Source organism: Schistocerca nitens, chromosome 4, assembly GCF_023898315.1.
Source record: "Schistocerca nitens isolate TAMUIC-IGC-003100 chromosome 4, iqSchNite1.1, whole genome shotgun sequence".
NCBI classification, from domain to species: Eukaryota; Metazoa; Arthropoda; class Insecta; order Orthoptera; family Acrididae; genus Schistocerca; species Schistocerca nitens.
The window spans coordinates 169419951-169443325 of NC_064617.1; the positions used below are offsets into that span (position 1 = coordinate 169419951).

A 23375-nucleotide genomic window follows, 5' to 3' on the forward strand; every position below is an offset into this window, starting at 1 on the left:
CCTAGAACTTAAAACGACTTAAACCTAACTAACCTAAGGACATCATACAACACCCAGTCATCACGAGGCGGAGAAAATCCCTGACCCCACCGGGAATCGAACCCGGCACCCGGGAGTGGGAAGCGACAAAAGGAAATGCAATCCGAAAACAAAGGAAGTAGGTTACAGTACGCTTGTTCGCCACTGCTTGAATACTTCTCAGCAGTGTGGGATCCGTACCAGATAGGGTTGATAGAAGAGATAGAGAAGATCCAACGGAGAGCAGCGCGCTTCGTTACAGGATGATTTAGTAATCGCGAAAGCGTTACGGAGATGATAGATAAACTCCAGTGGAAGACTCTGCAGGAGAGACGCTCAGTAGCTCGGTGCGGGCTTTTGTTGAAGTTTCGAGAACATACCTTCACCGAAGAGTCAAGCAGTATATTGCTCCCTCCTACGTATATCTCGCGAAGAGACCATGAGGATAAAATCAGAGAGATTAGAGCCCACACAGAAGCATACCGACAATCCTTCTTTCCACGAACAATACGGGACTGGAATAGAAGGAAGAACCGATAGAGGTACTCAAGATACCCTCCGCCACACAACCTCAGGTGGCTTGCGGAGTATGGATGTAGATGTAGATGTAGATGTATCTTTATCTTGGTGTAAAGTCCGTTTGCAACAACGACATGTAACGAAGGGACCTCCAGACGTACTTACCTGCTATTCGTTCTGCGCAACTACCACATGCCACTTACGTTCCGCTTTGGAAGTTTTCACTCTTAAATTCCTTCGTTGTGCCATAGTTCATAGCTGTTTATTTGTTGTTTTCATTTCTGTGAGAGGGCTGTGAGGCATCTCGCCTCCTCTCATTATTCATCACATTTACTTGCGATGGTAATATAGTCTTACTACATGATTCATATTCTACAAACGATGTAAATTATAACAGTAGCCAGGACTACAGAAGAAGAACAGACACGTTAGTGACGGACGGTTCACAAATTTGTGAAAAAAAAAAAAGGTCCCGAGGGAGGTTTGATCACAGATCTCCTGCTTTGTAGTCCAACAACCCGACCACATAAGCACGATGCCGTCGTTATTGCCGCCCTCTGAATGTCGCGCATGTTAAGCTTGAACCGTTCAGTGTTTCTATTTTGCTTCTTTTTTCACAGTTCGGTACACCTTCTTGTTTTCATGCTTAATCTGTGTTCACTTTTAGACGGGCTATCCACTGGATCATTTTACCACTAAATCTGTGGGAAGTTTCCCTAGTTTGATGAGAAGTAGTACACAATCGCTAATTCTCTTCTACTGCGCTGCTTCTCCTTGTCGTGCAAATTGATGTCAGTTACAAAGTCGTTTCCATTGTCTAGCGACGAACAGCTGAAGAAACTGCGCCTGTTAACGAGACGGTTGCGTAGGCTGTGAACACTGAGAAATGGTAAGTGGCCAGCCAACCATAACCGAATCTTTCAGAAACTTCGGTGGTCCCGGGTATCCTGATACTGTACGTGGTTCTGAACGTCACAGTGATCAGACGTTCCTGCACTTCATAATGCGTTTTCTTCATATAAACTTCGTTCATTAGCATCAACTATTTCTAGACTCATCCCGGGGCTACACGTATTACAAAAATGGCTCTGAGCACTATGCGACAACTTCTGAGGTCATCAGTTGCCTAGAACGTAGAACTAATTAAACCTAACTAACCTAAGGACATCACAGACATCCATGCCCGAGGCAGGATTCGAACCTGCGACCGTAGCGGTCGCTCGGTTCAAGACTGGAGCGCCTAGAACCGCACGGCCACTCCGGCCAGCACACTTATTACAATCGTATCCCAATCTTATCATTTTCACCGTGAAGTTGATTATGTCTCGGGTGTACTTTCATTATCCATTTACTTTGCAAAAGCAATATGCACTACACAGCTTAATTTGCACGCGTTTTACTCAACCATATCCTTCTTGAGAAATAAAGTTTCATCTAGTGCGTAGAGAGAGAAATAAGATCGTTATAGCATCCATATCTAAAAACAACATCAGCATATTTCGTTTAAAATAAAATATGTTTACATAACAGTAATAACCCCTCAGTTGTAGGAAGTACCTTGGAAAGGGCTGAAACAGGAAAGCTTGGCGTGCAATAAATCTTCCGTGTTTCAACAGCTTGAGAACCAATAAAATCATTCATGAAGTCGACGATGCCAAATGAAATTACACTCCTGGAAATTGAAATATGAACACCGTGATTTCATTGTCCCAGGAAGGGGAAACTTTATTGACACATTCCTGGGGTCAGATACATCACATGATCACACTGACAGAACCACAGGCACATAGACACAGGCAACAGAGCATGCACAATGTCGGCACTAGTACAGTGTATATCCACCTTTCGCAGCAATGCAGGCTGCTATTCTCCCATGGAGACGATCGTAGAGATGCTGGATGTAGTCCTGTGGAACGGCTTGCCATGCCATTTCCACCTGGCGCCTCAGTTGGACCAGCGTTCGTGCTGGACGTGCAGACCGCGTGAGACGACGCTTCATCCAGTCCCAAACATGCTCAATGGGGGACAGATCCGGAGATCTTGCTGGCCAGGGTAGTTGACTTACACCTTCTAGAGCACGTTGGGTGGCACAGGATACATGCGGACGTGCATTGTCCTGTTGGAACAGCAAGTTCCCTTGCCGGTCTAGGAATGGTAGAACGATGGGTTCGATGACGGTTTGGATGTACCGTGCACTATTCAGTGTCCCCTCGACGATCACCAGTGGTGTACGGCCAGTGTAGGAGATCGCTCCCCACACCATAATGCCGGGTGTTGGCCCTGTGTGCCTCGGTCGTATGCAGTCCTGATTGTGGCGCTCACCTGCACGGCGCCAAACACGCATACGACCATCATTGGCACCAAGGCAGAAGCGACTCTCATCGCTGAAGACGACACGTCTCCATTCGTCCCTCCATTCACGCCTGTCGCGACACCACTGGAGGCGGGCTGCACGATGTTGGGGCGTGAGCGGAAGACGGCCTAACGGTGTGCGGGACCGTAGCCCAGCTTCATGGAGACGGTTGCGAATGGTCCTCGCCGATACCCCAGGAGCAACAGTGTCCCTAATTTGCTGGGAAGTGGCGGTTCGGTCCCCTACGGCACTGCGTAGGATCCTACGGTCTTGGCGTGCATCCGTGCGTCGCTGCGGCCCGGTCCCAGGTCGACGGGCACGTGCACCTTCCGCCGACCACTGGCGACAACATCGATGTACTGTGGAGACCTCACGCTCCACGTGTTGAGCAATTCGGCGGTACGTCCACCCGGCCTCCCGCATGCCCACTATACGCCCTCGCTCAAAGTCCGTCAACTGCACATACGGTTCACGTCCACGCTGTCGCGGCATGCTACCAGTGTTAAAGACTGCGATGGAGCTCCGTATGCCACGGCAAACTGGCTGACACTGACGGCGGCGGTGCACAAATGCTGCGCAGCTAGCGCCATTCGACGGCCAACACCGCGGTTCCTGGTGTGTCCGCTGTGCCGTGCGTGTGATCATTGCTTGTACAGCCCTCTCGCAGTGTCCGGAGCAAGTATGGTGGGTCTGACACACCGGTGTCAATGTGTTCTTTTTTCCATTCCCAGGAGTGTATTAGGTTGGTGCACAAGTTCGTAACGTGTTCAATGAGTTTAATAAACACAACGGTTACGCATAACAGAGATTTTATTCATCAATAATATATTACCCATGACTGTTTACAAAGGTCAACGCAGGGGATAACTTTTCGATTACGCCACTGTAAAAACTACATGTTTCTGAGAAGAACTCGTTGAGCCATGTTCGGAGCGCATTTTTATCCGAAAAGGAAGATTCCTGAAGGTCGATCAACGGAGCGGAAAAGGTGAATATCTAAGGGCACAAGATCAGATGAATAAGGTAGGTGCAGATTGACTTCCCACCCTAACTCCTACACAGTGTTTTTCGACAGTCTAGCTGAATGCGGATGGGCGTTATCGTAGAGCAGCATTACTTCACGCGGTCTTCCTGGTCGTTGTTCTTGGATTGCATCTGCAATACGTCTCAGTTGTTGACAAAAAAATGTCAGCAATGATGGTACACATCGCGGAAACAATTCATAATACACCATTCCGTCGCTGTTCCACCAGATGTATACACCTTTATTGTGGATGCTCGCAGGTCTTTGCACGTGGAATTGTTGCTTTGTTTGGGCTCAACCATTCCACTCTTTCCCTTATGTTAGCATAAAGACACCATTTCTCATCCCCGTAACGATACCAGGTAGGAACAGCAAGTATTATTCACGAGCTAACCCAACTGATGACGAGCAAACAGAGATGTGTACTAGGTGGAATCCAAAATTTTCGGGACTGGTGCTGCCATCTGGAAAGTAGGAGTAGTAGATCTTTCCATATCTGATGAGTCATTGTGCGGAGTGGCATTCAGCTGGAAGGACGTGTTGCTCGTCCACAGTGATTTCCGTAATACTCTGTGTTTGGTGTGTGGGTATTTTACGATGGATCCGCGAACAGAACAGCACACGAGTATCAAATTCTGTGTGAATATCGGGAAAAGTGCTACGGAGACCCTTGCAATGATTCAACAAGTGTTTGGGAGGGACAGTGCATGAGCCTACGCATGTGAGTGGCATGCTTGGTTCAGGGCCGGCCGTACATAGGTGAAGATGCTCACACTGGAAGGCCCGTTAGCCGCACAACGCCACACATTTTTGCCAAACTTCAACGATTGGTTCGTGCAGATCGACGTCGAACCGTTCAAGACCTTGCGGATGAGGTGGGTATTTGTTACGGGACATGTCAATGAATGTTGACTAATGAATTGGGCATGCATCGTGTCGCAGCAGAATTTGTACCAAGGATTTTGACTGCCGATCAGAAGGCACAGCGTGTTGAAGGGTGCGCGGACCTTCATCAGACCGCATCTGATGATCCAACCTTCTCGTCACGGGTTATCACCGGCGACGAGAGCGGGATTTACGGTTATGACGCAGAGACAAAGCAAAAATCGTCCCAGTGAAAGAGACCGGGCTCTCCGAGACCCAAAAAAACGAGACGGGTGAAGAGCAAAGTGAAGAGCATGATCATCGTTTTCTTTGATACAAAGGGAATTGTGCACAAAGAATTCCTCCCACCCAAACAAAGAGTGAATTCTGCGTACTACTGTGACGTTTGGCGACGGCTCCGTGAAAACGTGTGGCGACGACGGCCCGAACTTTGGCGCCAAGGGAACTGGCTGCTGCATCACGACAACGCGCCCTGTCACACGTCCTTGCTCAGCAGGACATTTTTGGCAAAAAACAATTTGACGGTTATACCCCACCCACTGTACTCGCCAGATTTGGCACCTTGCAACTTCGTGCTATTCCCAAAACTGAAACTCAGCTTGAATGGCCGTCGGTTCGACACTCTAGAGACGATTCAAGAAGAATCGCTGACGGTGATAAACAGGACTACCAGAAAACGTTTGACCAGTGGCAGAAGCGCTTGGACCAGTGTGTACGTGCGGATGAGAATTACTTTGAGCGTGATAGTGACCCTTAGTCCAAAGGTAAGGTTTTCAACAGAAGGCAGCACCAGTCCCGAAAATTTTGGACAGCACCTCGTATATGGTCTAGCGCAAATTTTTCTGATTTTGGCTTGGAGAATCCAGTACACATACGCCAGATTTTTGAACACTCCCCAATGCGTGGAAATATCGCACATTGGTGAAATAATCGCAGCTCATCAAATTTGCCAGTTCTCGCGTGCAGTGACATGGATCATTGTGGATTAACGTTTTTAAACGATCTTCATCAAACGCCGAATGTCTTCCCTGAACTTGGAGAGTCACTTGTTGTGGACTGTTAAGGCAGCCAGTCCACAGTGAAGTAGCGGAAAGGGCACGCGTCCACACACGCCAACTGGCGCGAAGTCTGGAACAGGATTCGTAATGAATGTGATAAAGAAAAGAACGTAGCTACTAGAACACTTAACTATTATATCGTCCTTTGGTATACAGCATTCTTGATGATACAAGTGAGACTCTTTAGATTCATGAAGTAACTAATGGCGCCTTGCTAGGTCGTAGCCATGGACTTAGCTGAAGGCTATTCTAACTGTCTCTCGGCAAATGAGAGAAAGGCTTCGTCAGTGTAGTCGCTAGCAACGTCGTCGTACAACTGGGCGAGTGCTAGTACGTCTCTCGAGACCTGCCGTGTGGTGGCGCTCGATCTGCGATCCTGACAGTGGCGACACGCGGGTCCGACATGTACTAATGGACCGCGACCGATTTAAGCTACCACCTAGCAAGTGTGGTGTCTGACGGTGACACCACATCACTAATGTCCAATCATTTTCCTAAAAAGAGAAAACCATTTTCTTGCTGTGTTCTGTCCAATGACATTATCCCCATATGTGGCGCAAATGTTTCCGGCTAACTTCGCTGCTGTAACTCTTCTACTAAACTCAGACAGAGGAATATGTTGGAAATATTCCGATTTCTCTACTTGGAACTCCATTTTCTACCGTCCACAGCCGCACTCAGTATCACCAAATGACAAAATGACAATATATAAATTCAAATAGCAATATTGAACAACAAACAAAAAACTACAATCGATAAATAAGACCATAGCATCCGAAACCTACACGCAAACGGTACTAACTTGTGCACCAACCTAATAATTAGATCATCAATAAAAATCAGCTTTAATGGTAACCGTAGATCATGAGCAGTTATTCTCTACGTATATCAGCGTTTGTTTTCATATTCTATTTACTATTATCTGACGCTGACGGTGGGAAGCTCTGCAAAACTCTGCTGTTTGGGCTTAAACACTGCCCCGAGACACAAACTCTAAACAGCATGCCATGTCATCAATCTTCAGTCCACTGCGTATCTGAGAGATCCTTTTCACTGCCTTGTTTACGAACCCCGCCATATAACAGCATGTAATCTCATCTACCAGTCAATAATTTAGTGAAGCATAAGAATAGCTACCGAGTGAGGAGGAGCGGTGGTTAGCACACTGAACTCTCATTCGGGAGGACGACTGTTCAAACCAGAGTCCGACCATACTGATTTATGTTTTCCGTGATTTCCCTCAATCGCTTCAGGCAAATGCGGGGATGGTTCCTTTGACAGGGCACGGCTGACTTCGTTCCCCACCTTTCCTTAATCAGATGAGACCGATGACATTGCTGTTTGGTGCCTTACCGCATATCAACCAACCAACCATATGAATATTTCACGCAGCATCGAACGATATTACTTTTGCCGGAACGTAGGAAAGGAAAAAGTTGGGAAGGAGACAGGATATCAAACTGTCCAGAAATTACGGAACTGATATTTATTGAAGTTCAGAGTGTGTTTCACATCAGGTAAATAACAGAAAGAGAACTAATACGATGTCAGTTGCTGTCCGGTTGGCTGTACCACGAGGAGCACACTTCGGATGCCGTCTCACACAGGGACGATATTGCACGACTCGACGAGTCGTAATCTGGGAACAGAAGAAAAGCCATCAGTTTCAGTGCATACCTCAAATATCAGGGAAGAACCTTTTCACTTACGCAATGCGGAAGTGAAATAACAAAATGATAAGCTACATGAACACTGCTTGTCAGTTTCTCAAAATCAAACACTTATTGATAAATTTTTTACACAGAGGCAGGTACTTTAATATCAAAAGCTCACAGGACAGACCACACCAGTGGAACTTTAGCTAAGAGTCCTGTTGTCTCCGCTATATGTCTTCCAAGCTAATATGTTATTATGTGGAAAGGCTTCAAGGCCACCGTAGTCTGCATGGTTACCCCATACAACAGCAAGTGTAAGCCATGTACTACCTCCAAAGAGAGCTTGTACATCACATGTGAAGTTCAGGCGTAGTCCTCGAAAAACATTTGGACCTCCAATAAGTTGTTGTTTATTAAACTGTCCAGCCAAGTCAATATCTATTGCCTTCAAAGCACGATACACAGGAACGCTGCGCCGCCAGCGACGACGGTAACCACGTCGCACAGGCATTGCTGTGGCACGTTAACAAATATGAACAGCCTTGAAGCCTTTCCAGATAATAACATATTAGCTTGGAAAACATGGAGTATAGCGGAGACAACAGGACTTTTAGCTAAAGTTCCATATGGTACACTTGTTCCCAGTATGCCATTTGTTTTGAGTACCCGAAGAAAGAAGAAATTGAATGCAGATGAGTACCTGTTTATATGGGCTAAAGTTGGTAATGGAAACTGTAAAATAAAAATTAATGGTGACTGTAGTTAGTCGAAATTTAGAAACGACAGCACTTTTCCCTAAAGGAAGGATTACTGAACAAGACATTTTAGGACAGTATTGTCGTAAACATAGACACTGACATCGGAGTTCGAAATTCACGCAAAACTGTAATAAAATGTAAAGATCATGTCCAGACTATCAAAACAGTCAGCAGGGTATATGGTAGCCCACATGTGCTTGATAGTGACGAGGTGAACAATTAGTGTGAAACTTCAGGAGCCCTATAGACAGCAAACAGAGCACGTTACTACTGAACAGCTCGTCATTGGTCTGGAGAGAGGTTGGCGGTGAGCAACGGAACACTGAGTCCTAGATAAACGCAGTGGACAAAGATATTAGGGAGAAATCACGCAGTTTCCGTGTAACATCGCCAGTTGTCTTGGTGATGAGGAAGTGAGTCATCAGTTACGCCATATCAAGGTACAGGCACTTATTGACGATTAAATCTCTTAGATCTACCAAACGGGGGGCATGTCGGTTGCTACGTTTCATCTACTATTGCAAACAGGATAGTTAATGGTCTACTCCAGGTGCAGTACGATGCCTGAGTGACGATGCAACCAAGGGTGCACTTGTGCGAGTCTCAGAGCACGGCCCTTGCCACATTGCAAGATAGAAGTGTCCACAGCATACTCAGCATGAAGATGTAAAGATATGCAGAAAAAGGCAACACTTGGGTACCGAGAATGTTGAAGTAAACAACACAGTTCACGTTCATGGTAACCTGAATGAGTGGGTCAAGTGATGGTACGATAAATACTCCCAAAAATTGCTGAATAACCGTCGGCATGAGATATAACCTATACACACTAATCCTTACAAGACTTCTTGAACAGTCGGTGCACTCGCAGCAGTTAACTACGAGGTCTGTTGAAAAGTTCCGGAACATTTGTAATTTCGCAACAATGGTGTGTTGGAGCGAAATGCGGTTGGCATCCTTGCACATAATGTGTTTAACGTGTAACAGCCGGAAGTTCATTGTTGTATGTCTGTTAGTTATTGTTCAGTGGTGTATTAAGTACAACGTTGTGTCACACAGTTTCGAAATAGAGCTAGAGGAACGACGCGTCTGCATTAAATTTCTAGTGAAACTCAAGAAAACATTTACAGAGACACGCCAAATGATGCAGGAAGCTTGCGGTGATGAGTGTTTAAGCCGTACTGGGTGTTGCAAATGGTTCACACAGTTTAAAAAAGGTCGGACGGAGGTTAAAGATGATCCTCGTTCAGGAAGATCTTCGACGTCCACTGACGACGCTCATGTCGGAAATGTCAACGGAATTGTGCGTGCCAATCTGAGACTGAGTGTCCGAGAGATTTCTGAAGAATATTACATTTAAGTTGGATCATGTCATGAAATCGCGTCACAGCATCTTGGAACGCATCGTACTTTCGCCAAGTTCGTCCCATGGCTCATGAGTCAAGATTAATATGTGAAGAGCTTTTGTGCTCGCAAATGAGAGCGAGATATTACTCAAGAGAATCATAACTGGTGATGAGACGTGGATCTACGCTTGATGATGTTGAGGCCAAGGTCCAATCTTCACAGTGAGTAGGTAAAGGCTGTACAAGACCTAAAAAAGCTTGTCAGGTCAGGTCGAATGTCAAAGCCAAACTGACAGTTTCCTTTGACTTTGAAGGATTAGTGCATCATGAATTTGTGCCACAGGGACAAACTGTTAATCGATGGTACTATCGGGACGTGTTGCGATGTAAGAAGGAAACGGCCTTAAGTGTGGCGAGACAATTCAGGGCTCTTATATCAGTAATGCACACGCACATTCATACCTGTTGCTACATAACTGTTGCACAAAAAACGAAATCACTGTGCTGCCTCGCCCTCCATACTCTCCAGAAATGGTCCCTGGGGCCTTTTTTTTTATTTCCAAAGTTGAAAACCCCATCGGAGGGACGAATATTTGAACCGATCGACGAGATAAAAGAAAATTCTCAGATGGCGCTTTGCACGATCTAGCAAGAGGGGTACCAAGAATGCTTACGGGGTTGGAAACGATGGTGGGAGCAGTTTATCAGTTGTGGAGAAGAGTATTTCGAAAGAGACCATTCACAATAAGTAAAAGGTAAGTTTAGACAAATTGTGTAGACAAAGTTGCAGAATTTTCTGAACAGACCTAGTATTAGAAAAGATTGAATTGGGGACTCGTCGGATCATACTAGGCGCTTGCAGTGAGCTGCTGTAGGGTACGTCTGTCGTTTGGCTCACTGAAGCCGTGAAGCTCGATGTACCGTCAGTACCGTTGTGTACAACGGCTTTCTATGAGATACCCAACTACGTGAGTCCCTTGTATGCAGTTCCCTTCACAAGTTTCTCTAAAAGACTGGCTAAGAAGGACCCGCATTCACTGACAGCAACAATTCCTGTCTGGTTTCAAACCGACTACCATTAAGGAGGTATTACTACGATCACTTTTAGTCATCTTTATATGTCTGCCGGAGTCCGCCCCGATAGCTGAATGGTCAACGTGACGGACTGCCATCCGGGTTCGATTCCCGGCTGGGTCGGGGATTTTCTCCGCTCAGGGACTGGGTGTTGTGTTGTCTTCAATATCATTTCATCCCAATCCGGCCCGCATGTCGCCCTATGTGACGTCGATCAGTTGTAGGACTTTAGAACACGTATTATGTTCGAGTATAATGACTTTCCTGGAGACTAGAAATCTACTCTGTAGGAATCAGCATGGGTTTCGAAAAAGACGGTCCTGTGAAACCCAGCTCGTGCTATTCGTCCACGAGACTCAGAGGGCCATAGACAAGGGTTCACAGGTAGATGCCGTGTTTCTTGACTTCCGCAAGGCGTTCAATACAGTTCCCCACAGTCGTTTAATGAACAAAGTAAGAGGATATGGACTATCAGACCAATTGTGTGATTGGATTGAGGAGTTCCTAGATAACAGAACGCAGCATGTCATTCTCAATGGAGAGAAGTCTTCCGAAGTAAAAGTGATTTCAGGTGTGCCACAGGGGAGTGTCATGGGACCGTTGCTGTTCACAATATACATAAATGACCGGGTGGATGACATCGGAAGTTCACTGAGGCTTTTTGCAGATGATGCTGTGGTGTATCGAGAGGTTGTAACAATGGAAAATTGTACTGAAATGCAGGAGGATCTGCAGCGAATTGACGTATGGTGCGCCGGCCGAAGTGGCCGTGCGGTTAAAGGCGCTGCAGTCTGGAACCGCAAGACCGCTACGGTCGCAGGTTCGAATCCTGCCTCGGGCATGGATGTTTGTGATGTCCTTAGGTTAGTTAGGTTTAACTAGTTCTAAGTTCTAGGGGACTAATGACCTCAGCAGTTGAGTCCCATAGTGCTCAGAGCCATTTGAACCATTTTTGACGTATGGTGCAGGGAATGGCAATTGAATCTCAATGTAGACAAGTGTAATGTGCTGCGAATACATAGAAAGATAGATCCCTTATCATTTAGCTACAAAATAGCAGGTCAGCAACTGGAAGCAGTTAATTCCATAAATAATCTGGGAGTACGCATTAGGAGTGATTTAAAATGGAATGAGCACATAAAGTTGATCGTCGGTAAAGCAGATGCCAGACTGAGATTCATTGGAAGAATCCTAAGGAAATGCAATCCGAAAACAAAGGAAGTAGGTTACAGTACGCTTGTTCGCCCACTGCTTGAATACTGCTCAGCGGTGTGGGATCCGTAGCAGATAGGGTTGATAGAAGAGATAGAGAAGATCCAACGGAGAGCAGCGCGCTTCGTTACAGGATCGTTTAGTAATCACGAAAGCGTTACGGAGATGATAGATAAACTCCAGTGGAAGACTCTGCACGAGAGACGCTCAGTAGCTCGGTACGGGCTTTTGTTAAAGTTTCGAGAACATACCTTCACCGAAGAGTCCAGCAGTATATTGCTCCCTCCTACGTATATCTCGCAAAGAGGCCATGAGGATAAAATCAGAGAGATTAGAGCCCACACAGAAGCATACCGACAATCCTTCTTTCCACGAACAATACGAGACTGGAATGGAAGGGAGAACCGATAGAGGTACTCAGGGTACCCTCCGCCACACACCGTCAGGTGGCTTGCGGAGTGTGGATGTAGATGTAGAATCTAATAAGACCTGCATCAAGGCGACCGGACCCGCATTTTCATGTCTGTCAGAGGAACGCGATTCCTTACATACAAGTTGGACATCCCGCGTTGTCAAACCAACCTATTAGGCAACTTCATTCACAGTATGGTCGCGGACGTCTCAACATGATAGCACCTTTCTGTCGTTCTGTCATATCCCAGCGTCAACCCATTTTACTGTGTTGACCCCATATAACCGTCTGCAACACAAGCATGACCTACTTCGGCGGTGGAAACTCACATGAGCACCTGGTACCAGCACTGCATCATCTCCAGCGCTCCAAAGCGAACAGTGTGGTTTTATAAGGGGCTGACTAACATTTACAAAATTTATTCCAATCTAATGTGGTGTGATGCTACAGCAACCTTTTATTATGATTAATATTAAAAGACAGCCCTATGTTACAGAAAACTCTTTATTGGCTCAAAAACGACGCCTTTTATGCAGGTAGAACTGACATCAGTGATACGATTCGCTGACGACACTGCTATCCTGAGTGAAAGTGAAGAAGAATTACATGATATGCTGAAGAATCTAATGAATGAAGAATATTGATTGAGAGTAAATCGAAGAAGGTCGAAAGTAATGAGAAGTAGCAGAAATGAGAACAGCGAGAAAACATCAGGGTTGATGGTCACGGAGTAGGTGAAATAAAGGAACTCTGCTACCTATGCAGCAAAATAACCAATGACGGACGGAGCATGGAGGACGTCAGAAGCAGACCAGCACTGGCAGAAAGGGCATGCCTGGTCAAGGGACGTCTACTAGTATCTAACATAGGCTTTAATTTGAGGAAGAAATTTCTGAGAATGCACATTTAGAGCATAGCATTGTATGGTAGTGAAACATGGACTATGGAAAGACCGGAACAGAAGAGAATACAATCATTTGAGATGTAGTGAAACAGACGAATGTCGAAAATTTGGTGGACTGACAAGGTAAGGAATGAGGAGGTTGTGCCCAGATTCGGAGAGGAAAGGAATAGTGGAGAAGACTGACGAGAAGAAGGGACAGGATGATAGGACATCTGTTAAGACATGGAATGGTACTAATTGGAGCTATAGAGCGCAGGAACTGTAGAGGAAGACAGAGATTGTAATACATCCAGCAGATAATTGAGGACGAAGGATGCAAGTACTACTCTGAGATAGTTTGCCAAGGGAGAGGATTTCGTGGCGGGCCGCATCAAACCAGTCAGAACACTGATGACTCAAAAAAGAAAGAGCATCATCAGGGTACCTCATGCAATGTGGGCCATCAGCTATATCAGCGCAGAGTAAAGCAGCACTACGTCCTGGGCCGATCCGCCCTTAAAGCTTACTTGCTAATGTCCCATGTCGGCAGCATCATACTGGTACATTACTTGACAGTGGTGAAGAAACTGATGCTCTTCTTGTTCCATATCCAAGCAATGTAGATCAGCACTCAGCATTAGCAGCTGCAGTGTCCAAACGGGAGTTAGCTACGTACCCACGGAGCTGGTCCTCTTTCCGTACATGGCACCGTTGAAAGGAAGCTTCTTGAAGCCGATTCCCTCCGTCAGACAGATGTGCAGCACGATGGCCCACACCAGCATACAGGCGAGAGAGCAGCGCTTCATTTCCTGAAATGGAGTACGAGTGAATGGTTGCAAGGGTCCCGAGCTTCCAGTAGGTTACTTAGTTCCCTAATTGCAAGTTTCATAGCTCATTTGATATATTTCTTTTGGAAATGGCCCGCATCTCGTGGTCGTGCGGTAGCGTTCTCGCTTCCCACGCCCGGGTTCCCGGGTTCGATTCCCGGCGGGGTCAGGGATTTTCTCTGCCTCGTGATGGCTGGGTGTTGTGTGCTGTCCTTAGGTTCGTTAGGTTTAAGTAGTTCTAAGTTCTAGGGGACTGATGACCTCAGATGTTAAGTCCCATAGTGCTCAGAGCCATTTGAACCATTTTTTTGGAAATGATTTGTAACGAGTCACTTTACAGGATATGTATATGTGATTCGTTTTAGTGGGTGTTTCTTAAATAACATTAATATACAGGGTGAGTCATAAGTTGGGAAAAATATGTCGAGGACCGCAAGCTGCTATGCGTAACACGTAACGCACCGTTGTTAATTTCTTTCTCCCCGGTGTACTGTGTACGTAAAACAAAAACACCTGTTAATCATTGAAAGAGATACCGACGAGCTTCACGATCACGACATGTCATTCACCCATAGATACAATACATGACACACCAATGAGCTGATGTGTATTCGCCAGCGTTTGAAAGATACGAGAACGAACAAATCCCATCGTAATGTATGTGAAATTGTATCAGAACTTGTCAATCACACGTTGCCATGTTAGGCAATGTGTGACCTGTAAGCGGAAAGAGCGGTCAACGGCGGAAGTAAAACCGCGGTGTGCATAACGTGTTTACACCTCTGCGCTGCTCACTCTGCCCGATACTCGCCCTGTCGACAGCTGGTAACGGCCGCGTCGTAGTGGTACTACAGTACTATGGCAAGTTTCACAAACGAGGAATACGACGGCATCCACCACACATACGGGCATGCAGATGGAAGGGCTGACACTGCAAGACAACTGTATCACGAGAGGTTTCCTAGCCGGCGCCTTCCATCCACAAAAACGTTTTACTCTGTGGGCAGGCACTTGAGGGAGCATGGGGCATGTGTAGCACCTCCAGGACTTAGTAGCTGTCGCCGACCGTCGACGTATAGTGCGGATGACGAAGAAAAAGTGTTACAAACTGTTGCGGAGGATCGAACAATAAGCACCAGGTCTCTCGCCACTGCGGCCGGAATCTCACAATCTACTGTTATGCGAGTACTCCATGGAAACCATTACCATCCCTTTCGCATGCAGAAGGTACAGGCATTATTGTCGGAAGACTACCACAGGAGTCTGGATTTCTGCAACTTTATCCTACGGTGTCAGACCCACGACCAGCATTTTTCACGAATAATAGTGTTCACAGACGAAGCCTATTTCACGAAGGAGGGTATTAGTGAACTCGTATAATTGGCACGAGTGGGCGGAAGGAAACCCCCACAGCACAGTGATACGAGGGTACCAACAACGATGCGATGTCAATATCTGGTGTGGTATTATTGATCACCATCTCATAGGCCCACATGTGCTACCGCAAAGGCTTACAGGAGAGCGGTATCTGCGTTTCCTGGATGCTACATTACCGGAATTGTTGGAAGACGTTAGTTTGGCCTCTCGTATGAATCTGTGGTACATGCATGATGGTGCCCCCGCTCACTTCAGCGGCACAGTGTATCGCCACCTGGACAATGCCTTCCCTTCGAAATGGATCGGTCGTGGAGGCCCTGCAGCATGGCCATCAATATCGCCAGACCTGGATTTATTTTTGGCTCAAATGGCTCTGAGCACTATGGGACTTAACATCTGTGGTCATCAGTCCCCCAGAACTTAGAACTACTTAAACCTAACTAACCTAAGGACATCACACACATCCATGCCCGAGGCAGATTTCGAACCTGCGACCGTAGCAGTCGCGCGGTTCTGGACTGAGCGCCTTAACCGCGAGACCACCGCGGCCGGCTGATTTCTTTTTGTGGGCCCATCTGAAATCTGTGATTTATGAAGGAGAAGTTGTTGACGTCAACACCCTTCAACGCAGAATATAACATGCCTGTGATATTACGCAAAGAGGTAGAGACATGTTGGATCGTGTTCAGCAATCCTTCCTCCGAAGAGTTCAACTTTGCCACACACATCGTGGCCGTCATTTCGAACAGTACTTATAAACTGCTACTGCAGCTTCTGGTCATATATTTCTAAGTTAGTTTCGATTTGTACACTTGTATTGTATTCGTTTGTATTAACTGTCACATACCCGTGTAATTGTATTTTGTATTCTGCATCTATGTACTCGTTTCGTAAAACTAAGTATGGGATACAAAAACCAAATTATAAAACATGCATGTACAGTAGTGCAGCCCCTCATCACTTTCCTTTCCCTATGCCAATTAGCCACGAAACATAATACTGACCAATGTAACCTGTATGAGATATATGGGAGCGCTGTCATTGCTCGTAGTGTCATGCAGGCCGTCGCTTGATGCAGCATGCCTCGCCTTCTCGTGAGCGGCTAGACTACATACAACACTCATATGTTGTGCTATGTTGCCGATCTGTCCCCTTGGCCAATTTCGGCCCACAGTAAGACCCAAAAGTCCACTTCATATTTCCATATTTTTACCATGTCATTTATTGACATAGGAACATGCGGAGAGCGAATTTATGTTTGTAGCTCAGTGTGTGACAATTTGCAAGGCATACTTTTCCTCAATTATGACTCACCCTGTAGACACTATTTTAAAGTCCTACTTACACAGCTGGCCGGAGTGTCCGTGCGGTTCTAGGCGCTACAGTCTGGAACCGAGCGACCGCTACGGTCGCAGGTTCGAATCCTGCCTCGGGCATGGATATGTGTGACGTCCTTAGGTTAGTTAGGTTTAATTAGTTCTAAGTTCTAGGCGACTAATGACCTCAGAAATTAAGTCGCATAGTGCTCAGAGCCATTTGAACCTACTTACACAACGACTTTAAAAATACACTGCTGGAAAAAGTAGTACACGTGGAAAGACGACGTCGATTTTCATCCGACAACGGCATATGTCCCCTGAGAGATAGAAGTTGTACCGATAGTGGTTTCAACGTCTTCCGCCGATAGATAGTGTAGTGTCATCGAGACCAGTGCACTGTCTGTGTCTACCTGTTAATAGGGACTGTTCACAGCCAGAAGGCTCAGTGTGGTTCAAACGTGTGAAGCAAGCAGGCAACCAAGCCACGAAGTCGCAGTGGTGCTTCCTACAGCCAACTGAGCGAATTTGAAAGGTGGCAGATTGTGGCCTTCCTACTGGTGCGATGATCCTTTCGGAGAATTACCACACAAGTTGGCCGTGACGCGTCAGATGTGCAACGATGCTGGTATCAGTGGTCACATGAATATGCTCACACCTGCAGACGAGTTTCTGGACGTTCACGCAACACAGACGCCCGACAGGATCGTCGTATTGTAAGGGCAGCAGTGGCAGACCGTACAGCTGCCACAGCACAGGTAAGAGGGCTTCTGAGCCCAGACGTGTCAACACGAACTGCTGCGAACCAATTATTAGCATTGGTACTGCGGGCACACACTTCTCTATGCCGCCTTCCACTGACACCATTGCGTCGTAGTGAGCGGCTAGATTTGTGCCCTCAAAGTATCGCTTGGAAGACGGACTGGGGTGCCGTGATCTTCAGTGATGCAAGCAGATTCTGTCTGCACGCAAGAGATGGTCGTTTGCGCGTGTGTCGTAGACCTGGTGAGCGCCTGGTGAGCCCTGTCTCGTAGAGTGCATTCGTCCAAGACGCTCTGCCCCACAACAGGCCTTACGCGGCGTGTGGTGTCGTGGGTGTTTCTGGAGGGAACGCTAACCAGCGCTCAGTACGTGCAGATTGTTGTTAGATCCGATCTTTTGCTTTTCTTGCATGAGGAAGGTGAGATGTTGTTGCAGCAGGGTAATGTTCGCCCACGCGCTGCCCGTGAAACACAACGTGCTCTGCAAGATGTGCAGCAACTTCCCTGGCCACCACGATCTCCGGAATTGTCTTCAATCGAGCATATGTGCGACATGATGGAACGAGAAGTGACTCGTCAACGAACAACTCCTACAGAACTACATGGACAGGTCGAGCAGGCGTGGCACAACTTATCCCACGAAAATATTCGCCATCTGTATGATCGACTGGATGCCCGAGTCAGTACCTGCATTGACGCCTGTGGAGGTTACAACACGTACTAAAATGGGTGACTCAGCATGGGTCGATATCTGGTACCTCTGAACCGCTTATACTGTTGATCTCTAAGTTTAATCATTTGATGTGCTCCATATGCGCTGTTGCTCCAATAAATCTTAAGCGATTTTGGAAATCTTTAAAGGGGTGTACTAATTTATTTCCGGCGGTATAGTTTCCTTCAACATGATGATGATGAAGAAGTCCCATACTCCGTAACAGAGCTTAGGGCACGATGCAGGAGACCCGCACCGCCGACTAGGCAAGGTCCTAGTGGAGGTGGTTTGCCATTGCCTTCCTCCGATCGTAATTGGGATGAATGATGATGATGAAGACGGCACAACAACACCCAGTCATCTCGAGGCAGGTGAAAATCCCTGACCCCGCCGGGTATCGAACCCAGGACCCCATGCTCGGGAAGCGAGAACGCTACCGCTAGACCACGAGCTGCGGACTTCCTTCAACAGGCTGCCATTTAAAAATTCGCTTATGGAACAAAAAGAGTAGTCCATAAGACGTGATTTAATATTATATTTAAAACTTGCCGAACTACCTCGTCTTACGTAATGGTTTAGAAATATGCTTCTTCCAGCTTTTCTAGCTCTCTGATACTTTATGTTTATGGCAAATGATCAAAATTTTTATTGAGCCACAATTTCTCTCTGAATCACTAACAGCTTTACCAAATAACAGCTTTTCTTCTGGTGTCTTAGGGCTGTGGACATCACTGTCCTTCTCAAATTGTGGTAGATTATTTTTGACGTATTTCGTTAGCGAATTTACAGAGTGGTTCCGTGATTATGTTACAGATTTTCACGAACGATGGAGAATGGTAAACTTATCAGTTTGAAGTAAGGTGTACAGGTCCGGAAATCAGAGAGTCGAAAGTTATAAGCAACAATCGTTCTGATTCTTCTTACAGTGAAATACATACACCGGTACTGTTTGAAAGATTGTACGGTAGGTAGCTTTCAGAGATGGCCCAAAACAAGTAAAACACTGCCTAGTAAACACGGGCTTCAAAATGCATGCCTTGAAACCTACGAGCACCTAATGTCATGTGACTCACACTTTTCTAATAAACAAGTCACCATAGCTCTTAAAGAACACATTCTAGAGTCAATATTTACTGGACTTTTTTCTTGTTTTTCTCAATACTATCGCCTCTCAAAATATGGAAAGCAAAGTGCTTTCAGTAGAAGAGCTATGTTTCACAGGGTCGAAAGTGTTCATGGCTATTATGATACGCAACTTATTACACAATTTTTCCTTACTTCGAAATAAACTACTTGAAAGCGAATAACTTGACTTCAGCTGTGTTAGGTACTACCAGTGTTAGGTACTACCTATTGATGAAATATGAAAATTTTTTGCCGGACCAGGACTCGAACCCAAATTTCCTGCTTATCATGATCGATCGCCTTAACCATTAGGCTATCCAGAAGGCTCTCTGTCGTGAACAACCGTTGCTCATCCTGACATGCAATTAAATTTTTTCTTGTTTTGATCCGTACAACCATCTCTCAGAATACGGAAAGCGAAGGCTTTCAACACCAGATATTTGTTTCATAGTATCGAAGACGAAGAAGTGCTCATTGCTCTTAAGTTCGCATTTTAGAGCTTATGTTTAACAGACTTTCTTGCTATGAACTACCGTTCGTTTCATGTCCCTGAATACTGACCATTCCTCCTGTAATACCCTGCATATAATGAATAGGAGAGGACCGGGAAATGAATCCAATGGGAATCCCTTCGTGATTTCTCCCCAATCACTAAAATTTTTGCTCTTTCTAACATTACTTGAATTGTTCAGCACAACTTCACTCTGTTAAGTATGATTCAAACCAGTTGTTTGTAAAGCAATCAGGTCGATAAAACTGCAATTTTTTCTAAAAGGATTGTGGTATTACATATCGATACCGCCCTACCGGCGTCCCACAGGTGACAACAGAATAGGAAGTTTCCATCAGGCGGCGATAGCAGTCTTGAGGGTTCCAGCGGACCCAGTGGAGCACGCCCGCTGAGCCATGTGCCTGGATTAAGAGCGCCCTTTGCACCGTAACATAGGATGCATTCAGTCACTTGGAGCCTCATCAGTACGACATCATCGTTCATCCTAAATGCAGCGAGCCTCATCGTAGCTCTGTTGTAAGAAATGGACTTTAATTCTTGGTGCATTATTTGTAATGAGACTTCATTCTCTTGGTTCAATACAAGTTAAGTAAATCTTCTGGTTGTCACGTTAACTTGCTCGCTAATCATTTCTGCCACTGTCAAGTTTTCTGGCGACGACAGATGCCACACCACTCTGCAGCCCATCTCTCCTTACCATTGTGTACAAGTCGTACACAACAAGGATGGCATAATATGTACAATAAAGCGCCCGCATCTCGTGGTCGTGCGGTAGCGTTCTCGCTTCCCACGCCCGGGTTCCCGGGTTCGATTCCCGGCGGGGTCAGGGATTTTCTCTGCCTCGTGATGGCTGGGTGTTGTGTGCTGTCCTTAGGTTAGTTAGGTTTAAGTAGTTCTAAGTTCTAGGGGACTTATGACCACAGCAGTTGAGTCCCATAGTGCTCAGAGCCATTTGAACCATTTTTTACAATAAAGCACCTTGGACTGTTCACATACACGTGAGCTACACACGACTCATTTGCACATGTTAGGCCCGTTACCAAATATAATTACAGACAATGCGACATGAGTTAAGACGTCAAGGAACAACTTCCACCGTATCTGAGGGAGCCGGTGAGAGAAAAATGTTGTAAGGAAAAAGAGAAAAAAAAAAAGATTGGGATGTATCCAACACGTAATTTAGAATGTTGAGTTCAAGTGCTACTCTGAGATGAAGAGGATGGACTGCATTAAGGCAGTCAGAGGACAGATGCCCTGTGACCCTCCATCCCGTCCCCATCAAAAAAAAAAAAAAAAATGAATGTATGAATCCATGAAGATCTCCGTCTTGATGTTTCTTCTTTGTTTACCACCCCACAATCTAAGAGAGTACATTAGAGTACGATGTGAATTACGAGTTTATCTAAACCATCACGAGTGAAAGCTGATGATCAGTAAACAGTATTACTGAGATTTCTCGGCGATTTGCAGTTAACCAATGCCAATGTTCCAACCGTCTACCTTCATTTCCTTCTCGAAGGAGTTGATTTTTCTGTAATTGGTAAAGACAGAGACTGGCATACATGATGCCCGCCATACACTTGTTGTGGAACACCTGTCTGTATAAAAATTCTGCGTGCTCTTTCAAGGACTATATTCTACCACCTGAGTATGTCTTTACTACATCCACACTCGGTTTATTTGCACTTTCAGGTGAGAAGCGTTTGCATTACAAAAAAATGGTTCAAATGGCTCTGAGCACTATGGGACTTAACTTCTGAGGTCATCAGTCCCCTAGAAATTAGAACTACTTAAACCTAACTAACCTAAGGACATCCATGCCCGAGGCAGGATTCGAACCTGCGACCGTAGCGGTGGCGCGGTTCCTGACTGTAGCGCCAAGAAACCGCTCCGCCACCCCGGCCGGCGTTTGCATTACAAAACGTGTATAAAACTATTATATCGTTCTGCTCGACATCTGTAAATAGAAGTGGCATATTAATACAGTAGAACTGAAGAACAAATCACATTCATAACCACAGTTGGAAAATGAAAGCTTGTAAACTCAAGCACAAATTCACAACTTGTACTTCAAGAAACATAAATGTCCGTCAGTCAGTATACCCATAGCAACTGGAGTATCAACACTTGAAGTGAAAATTAACCTCTGTAACAAGTTGTATTCCTGTTTTTAATAAAAACTGAACACATGCTGTATCAAATGTTTCATTCGAATTAGCCTATACAATCACATTATTTACTATTCTTGCTTATATTCCTACGCCATGGTAAACGGATGCGATGTAGTAAGTTAATTATGACAGTATTGGTTAGGTGGCGTTGGTGATAGATGTGACTGCGAGAATTTTGAAGAAATTGCCTATAGTGGAGCTGAACTAAAATGCATTATATTGTAATAAGTGGGAGTTGCATAGTGTAACAAAGATACAGTAACAACGCGGTACCATTGATGCAATACAAACTGAACGAAGTTCGAGAGAACGTGGTGGACGGCTTACCGAATGCGAAAGTATCTGCTGCGTCGCCTGACGTCGCAAGAACTGTTGAAAGGGACGGACGACGCCTTCCTTTTATACAGCGGGAGAGTTCGATCAGATCTCGGAGACATGAGCGATGCTGCCATTGATCAACTTGGCGGGACGCCGCTGCTGGAACGACCGCTGCGCCTCCCTGATTACGTGTCAAACGCATTCTTCCATCCATGAGACAAACCGTGCCGTATTTGTATCTTTCTGGGTCGTGTTTGTCTCGTGACATCGATTTCGCAAGTAGGAGGAAATGGTTATGAGCTTAGCTTTCTTCTATATCGAACCCTGCGAATACGAGGATTATTCCTCTTTAATAATTTATTATTATAGAAATGAGGTGATACAGTAATATTATAGATGCATTATTTTTCGACGTAGTCCCCACGACGAATAATCCAATCATTCCACCGCTTCGAAAGTACGTGGATACCTCGTGGGAATAAGCCTTTTTGGTTGTGAATGGAGCCAGTCGTAAACAGCGATTTTCACCACTTCACCGCTTCTGCTTCTTCATACATACTCCGCAAGTACCGTACGGTGCGTGGCGGAGGGTGCCCTGTGCCATAACTATTCTTTTCGTTTCCTGTTCCACTGGGAAACAGAGCGAGGGCAAAACGACTGTCAGTACGGCTCCATATGAGCACTAATTTCTCGTATCTTCTACATCTACATCTACATTTATACACTGCAAGCCACCCAACGGTGTGTGGCGGAGGGCACTTTACGTGCCACTGTCATTACCTCCCTTTTCTGTTGCAGTCGCGTATGGTTCGCGGGAAGAACGACTGTCTGAATGCCTCCGTGCGCGCTCGAATCCCTCTAATTTTACATTCGTGATCTCCTCGGGAGGTATAAGTAGGGGGAAGCAATATATTCGATACCTCATCCAGAAACGCACCCTCTCGAAACCTGGACAGCAAGCTACAGCGCGATGCAGAGCGCCTCTCTTGCAGAGTCTGCCACTTGAGTTTGCTAAACATCTCCGTAACGCTATCACGGTTACCAAATAACCCTGTGACGA

At 45.8% G+C, this 23375-nt stretch overlaps 1 long non-coding RNA gene across 1 annotated transcript; it reads right to left on the reverse strand.

Annotated features, from left to right (window-relative positions):
• Positions 1–7358: 7358 nt before the first annotated feature.
• On the reverse strand, positions 7359–22357 carry LOC126253671 (uncharacterized). Its single transcript, XR_007546011.1, has 3 exons — positions 22325–22357; positions 13874–14006; positions 7359–7496 (listed from the first exon to the last, which is right to left on the reverse strand). It is a non-coding gene; the product is annotated as an uncharacterized LOC126253671 (long non-coding RNA).
• Positions 22358–23375: the final 1018 nt, after the last annotated feature.